Source organism: Amblyomma americanum, chromosome 11, assembly GCF_052857255.1.
Source record: "Amblyomma americanum isolate KBUSLIRL-KWMA chromosome 11, ASM5285725v1, whole genome shotgun sequence".
Classification (NCBI taxonomy): Eukaryota; Metazoa; Arthropoda; class Arachnida; order Ixodida; family Ixodidae; genus Amblyomma; species Amblyomma americanum.
Window position 1 is genome coordinate 74,670,115 of NC_135507.1, and position 6,023 is coordinate 74,676,137.

Sequence of the window (6,023 nt, forward strand, 5' to 3'; positions counted from 1 at the left end):
GTTAAATACCTAGGTGTTACTTATGACCAAAATTTGGACTGGCGACACCATATTAAGAATAATGTTATTAAAGGGGAACGTGCACTGGGCTGTTTGACCCGAGTTGGCAATAAAAAGTTTGGCACGCGTCGTGACACGCTACTGTTGCTCTATAAGGCTTATATGAGACCGATTCTGGAATTTGGTTGCCCCTTGTTCTCTGGTAGCGCGAACTACAAGCTGCAGCCATTAGCCTTACTGGAAAGACGTGCCCTACGGCTATGCCTCGGGCTCCCAAAATCAGCTTCCAACGCTGTCCTTTATCTGGAAGCGCGTATCCCCAACCTCTATTCCCGCTTCCAACTTCTAACAGTGCGTACTTTCCTCAAGTCTTTTGACCCGGCCCCAGGCGTTAGTATTCCAATTTTTGTATCCCAACCACACCTTTTTTTGACTAATCACTGGCCACGTTATCAGCTTCCGCAAGTTAGGTTCACGCAGAATCTGTTAGCTCCGCTTCAGGTTGATCTGATCTCCTTGCAACGAGTTGCTGACACGCAGGCTGATCCCGTCTTCTATTACGACTTTATTTTCCCGTCCCATGCGAAGCATATGCCCGCACATACCCTAAATGGTCTTCTTTCTGAACACCTACAGAATTTTCCACATCATACTGTTCTCTCCACTGATGCCTCCGGCAGCTGTGAGAAGGCGGCGATTGGCATATATTCGCAGGATCTAGATTGGAGCTACTCCGTTCGTATCCCTGATTATACTCCTATATTCTTCGCAGAGTTTTTGGCCATTGGTTTGTCTCTTCTCAAAATTCCCAGACATGTCGCACGGGTTCTTATTCTCACAGACTGCCTTTCAGTTATTGTCTCTCTCCAAAATTCGGAAAAATCTTTCTTGACTCGTTCACTTAGGTTTTTTGTTCCGAGCACAGTGCGCGAGATCCGTTTGGTCTGGGTACCTGGGCATTCAGGCGTCTATTTTAACGAGGTGGCTGATTTATTGGCAAGGTCAGCTCTCAGCGCACCTGTAATATATCCCGTCCCTCACCTCATTCTGTTAGCAGCTTCACGTTTCCAGCGGTTTCAACATATTTCAGCCACTTTGAGTGATCCGTTGCTGAATACCGTGGACTTTCAACACCTAAAGTACCCATGGAATATCCGGTGGTGTAAGTCAAGGCTTTGTGAAGTGTCCATGACGCTCCTGCGATGTAGAATACCTCACTTAAACTTGTACTTATGCAGGTGCGGGTTCGCTGCGACAAACCTTTGTGTATCATGTGGGCAAGTTGAATCAATCGATCATTTTCTCCTCTCTTGCCGGCGGTTCGCGGTTCAGAGAAAGCAATATCTGGAGGTTCCTCTTTCGAGACTAGGACTGCCTCTGTCTCTTACAGTTCTTCTATCGTTCGGTGCGAGTGCCAAGGGATTCCCGTTAAGCAGTGTATGCGGCTACCTTCACGATTACATAAGTGCAACTAATCGATTATCTTGTTAGCTATACACAAAATTCTTTCGCATGTCTAAAAAAGGCTAGATTGATTCTATTCCGGATGATTCATACCTCTTGAATTCATTTTATTTGTCCCAATTTTTTTTTATCTTGATTCAGTCTTCTGACGTTTCCTTCCCCGCGCAAATGCTTCATTGGCATTCTACCCTATACCTTGGCCAATTCCCCCCACGTGGGTATGTGCCATATTACTTGAGGAGAAGAAGAAGAAGAAGAAGATGAGGTGGCGCTTAACGCTTCCGAAGAAGAAGAAAGACACCGTACGCGCCGGACGTGTGATGGCTTCGAAGAAGGACTCCGCCTCACCGAGCGATACCTGCGAGGCCTTCGTCAAGGAACATCCCTCAGACAGCCCCGCTGCAACGGCGTCTCCTGCTGGGGAGGTCGACAAGAAGCCGGGCTCCAGGACAGGACCGATGGATGCCGCAAGTCCGAACCCTCGCGACACACCAGTAAGCGCCACCGTGCGAGTACGTCTTGGGCCCACTGGTGCCAACGGCCCCGTCGAGGCCGTCGAAGACGCCGAGAAGCACACGCCCTCGGACAGTGAGAGCACCGAGGAGAGCCCTCAGCAGGAGTCGCCCACGGACGGCCAAGGTATGTATGTGCTAGTCGATTGGAAAGTGCTTTGAGTAGTTCCCATCAGATTTGATGCCTACAAGGTTCGCTCTCCATTCAGCGGAAAGATAAGGGTAAACTGCTCAAAAATATTTTTCGCTTGGAGACGAAAACTTCTTTCACGAGATATGCATACAGATGTATTACAGGCATGGAATTTCAAGACATTTACCTTATCGTTGTCTTCTATAGCTGGTCTCGATCGTGGCTTATACATCCTAAAATGCAGCTATAGGAACAGTATCGCACCACATGAAGGTGACTGGCTTAAAAAATGTTGAGTAACTGTCAGGATTTATCAGGTGTGTCCAAATTTAGAGAAAAGCTAGCTTCAGTGCTCTTTCCGTAAAAATTTCCTTTATTCCCTTATATAATTTGCGTCACGGTCCATGTAGTATTCTGATGCTTCTTATGGCCGTAGACGACTCGTCGGGGCTGTCAGTGGCTATTGTGCTGTGCACTTGAGCACGAGTGGACAGGACTCATCTTGGCCATGATGGCCGTACTTCAATGACGATGTTAGTATTGCTTTTTTGTCGGCGCATAAAGCTTTCTTAGAACCAAAGGAAAGCTTTGCTGTGAAAAAGGCGTGGACGGTGTCTTCTTCTGAGTGGGTTTTATAAAAGTGCCTGGAAAATGGATGGAACATGCACAAGATAAGCGGAGATAGAAACCAGTGCAGATAAGCACTACGCGCCATCAAGGGCGCGCGCATGTGGGAATGAGGGATGGTAGGTTTCCCGCACGCCGGCGATGTGTACTATATAGAAGTCCACTCTTGTGCAGCAGTTGTGCATTTGGATATTGGATGAGGATTCGGTCATTTGAAATATATTATCCAAGCAAGGTCAATCGCCCCACTGCGGCGTATTCTTATGGGTGAGTAACAAGCTCAAACGTCGATGTATTTAAGAAAATTCATGCCTCCTCAGCCTCAGTCCGCTATAGACACCATGCTGAGAGTTCCCTTCAACAGTTTGTCAGTTTGTGTTATGTTTTCATGCTTTCACTATGGCAGATTTGAAGGCGCTTGTGATGCATGCGAACGCAGGCTCCTTGAGAGCTGAACGAAAGCCAATTCAACCGAAACCCCAATTCGACCTCCAGAAGATAGCGACCAGCCCTCGGCAATCATCGACAGAACTGCAACCCGACTCTTATCAGCACGGTGTTCAAGGACGACCAGCAAAGGACCAGAGCAGCATCGGCAGCATTCTCAAAAAGAATGCTCATCCGACAGCTCTGGGAAGGCCGCGCCCCGGGCCATCCCCACTGCCACCTGGAACTCATGGGCGCAAAGTGACGAACGATGGAGTCCGGGGTGTGCGGGCACCAGAAGTCGTCAAGCAACTCGAATCATACCCCACTGCGACGCCTCCACCGGGACAGCGCACCCCTGACTTGAAGGTTTGTGTTCTCTCCAAATGTGCACTGGAGCTCCCGTCGACGTCCTGTGGACGTCCTGAACGCCCTCATAACGTCATTGGGAGTTTTAATCTCATTGGGAAGCTGTTTTAACACTCTTCTTAGAATAGTTCATTCATGGTTGGAAACCAGAACTAAATAAAACAGCAAATTAAGGCATAGAACACTGCTACACATTACCTTAGGCGAGGCGTTAGGAACACAAAATTAAATGACAATAGTGAAGAAAAGGCATGTTAATAGAGGTTACTGATTTTTTAATTGTTTCATGTGTTATAGATCTCAAAGTTACACAGAAAGCTGTAGGTATTTACTGGTTGTCCATGTAGCGCTGATATGTCTGCTTTACTATCACGAACCAGCTCCTCGACAACAGGTCTTGCTGGCATATCTTTTCAAGCGTTTGTTTTCATAATTCTCCTTTTTAAATTAACGCTTGTGACTTGTCTGTCTCTTTACGGGTTCGTCTATGTCGTAGCGGTCGGTCTGCTAGCTCTGACACCGAGGAAACTGCTCGATAATCGTTTACACTGCGTGAAAAACCCTTTCAAGTTTTTTAGTGTCTACTTTGCCAGAATGAAATAAATCCATTAAGCAGTGCAGGCTTTCTGAAAGAATTGTTTTCTTGCTTTTTACACATTTGCAGGTTTTAAGAATAACGATACCACGTTTTGCCGGAGAGAGCAAATACCTTGCCGGAAAATATTTCCAGTCAAGCGGAACGCAGATGTCAAACAACGCCCGCCCAGAGTCAGGGACCCCGCCATCGACGACTTTTGAGGATTCGGCTGCATCAGAACGACGAATCGGAGGTGGACCCCGGCGTAAGGGTCGAGCTTCACCCGGGGCTAGCTCAGCGTCTTCAAGTTTGACGTCACTCGTGATAGGTGGCAATCGGCGGCCATCCTTCTCAGAGCGCGACCAGCAAATGCAAGAATTTAACAATCGACGCGATCCTTCTGAACGTCCGGGCACAAGTACTGCAAGTGACGCCGTTTGTAGAGATGTAAAATCCTGCCGCTCGTTTCCGACCTCATTTTATCCAGCAATGTCTGGCCATTGTTCCGGAAAAGACACTGCGCGTGAACCCAAAGCAAACAAGATGATTTTTCGGCCTACCGGCAGTCTGTCTGGCTCGAAGCACTCGTCACAAAAAAGCTGCCTGCGAGAGTATCTTCGGGACAAGCGCGCACTGTGCGAAGGTGACAAACCCCAAGGGAGAGCATCCCTATCCAGGAGGTCATTGTCTTCCACCTCATTCAGTCTGCGTGGAACTCCCGAACACAGCAGGGCGTCTATGCCGAGTCACGGAAGACACTCGCCTCGACGCATCTCAACGACCTTAACAGGCGACTCACCCGAGCGGAGATGTGGTCGACGCCGGCACCAATCTCACAAGTTCGAGCCCATTCGCGTGAGAATCCCACCGATATTCCCGAGATCCCGCTCCAGTAGCAGCGAGGGCCAGTCGGCACAATCGCTGGCGTCCTCAAAGTCGACCAGGTCGGACTCGCCGCTTCACCAGGCTAGCCGTCGGCAAAGCATACACCCGGCGTACTTGGAGGCAACGAGGAGCGTGGCGAGAACACCGCAGTTCGTGTCCAGCACAACGCAGGGCTACTCCGGCAACAGAGGCGTCAAGGTGACATCTTAGGCTAAGCCGCTGTCAGAGGCTTAGCGATGACTGCGCAGTGCACTGTTCATTACACTGTCTACGTTGCTTGGAGACCTTGCTGAACAAAAATAGCGCGCTGTAATTACAGCATTGTTGCATTCTGTTTCAGTGGAGGTAACTTTTAGTGAACTGCGAATAAAGAGTGAATAAATTTTATTTTACTCCTGAAAACGCGGTGGCTAGGTATCATAGGTAAAAATAGCTTCAATAAATTGGTAACCAGTTCGTCCAATTGGTGACTTTAATGTGCCAACGTCATTAGGTAGCATGGTACCAGCGCGAAAAACAAGGACAAAGGGGGAAGAAAGACAACACGAACGCCGGACAGCAGCTGAAATGTATTGAACAATTGGTACCATGTTCCATAATAATGCAAACAAACTAGCCTAGCTGTCTACTCTTAGTGTCAACGTCGCCTTCCCTCTCATGTTGGCCCCAGTGTGATGCTCTCGCCGCCGGAGACTAAGTCTTGAAACGGAAGGCGAACATTTTAGCATAGGGGCCTGCTGAGGAAATTACAATAGGGCAAGCCAAGAGCTTTCCTAAAAGGCTCGACAGACTTTGCAAAGCACGTGTTCCACGTGGGTCATCGCAAAGTATGAGGGCAGTTAGGAGCCTCTGGGCGTACAAAAGCTTGAGGTTGAGGGTTGGTTGAGGTGTTGAATGCTACAGGTGGGGTTAGCCTTCCTTTATCTGCCGGAAATTGCAAGCTCTCCCAGGAGCCTCTGCACAAATGAGCACAACTCTCCAAACAAGAGAGTGGCAGGACGCGTATGCTTTGTCCAGAAGGCCCTCCCAC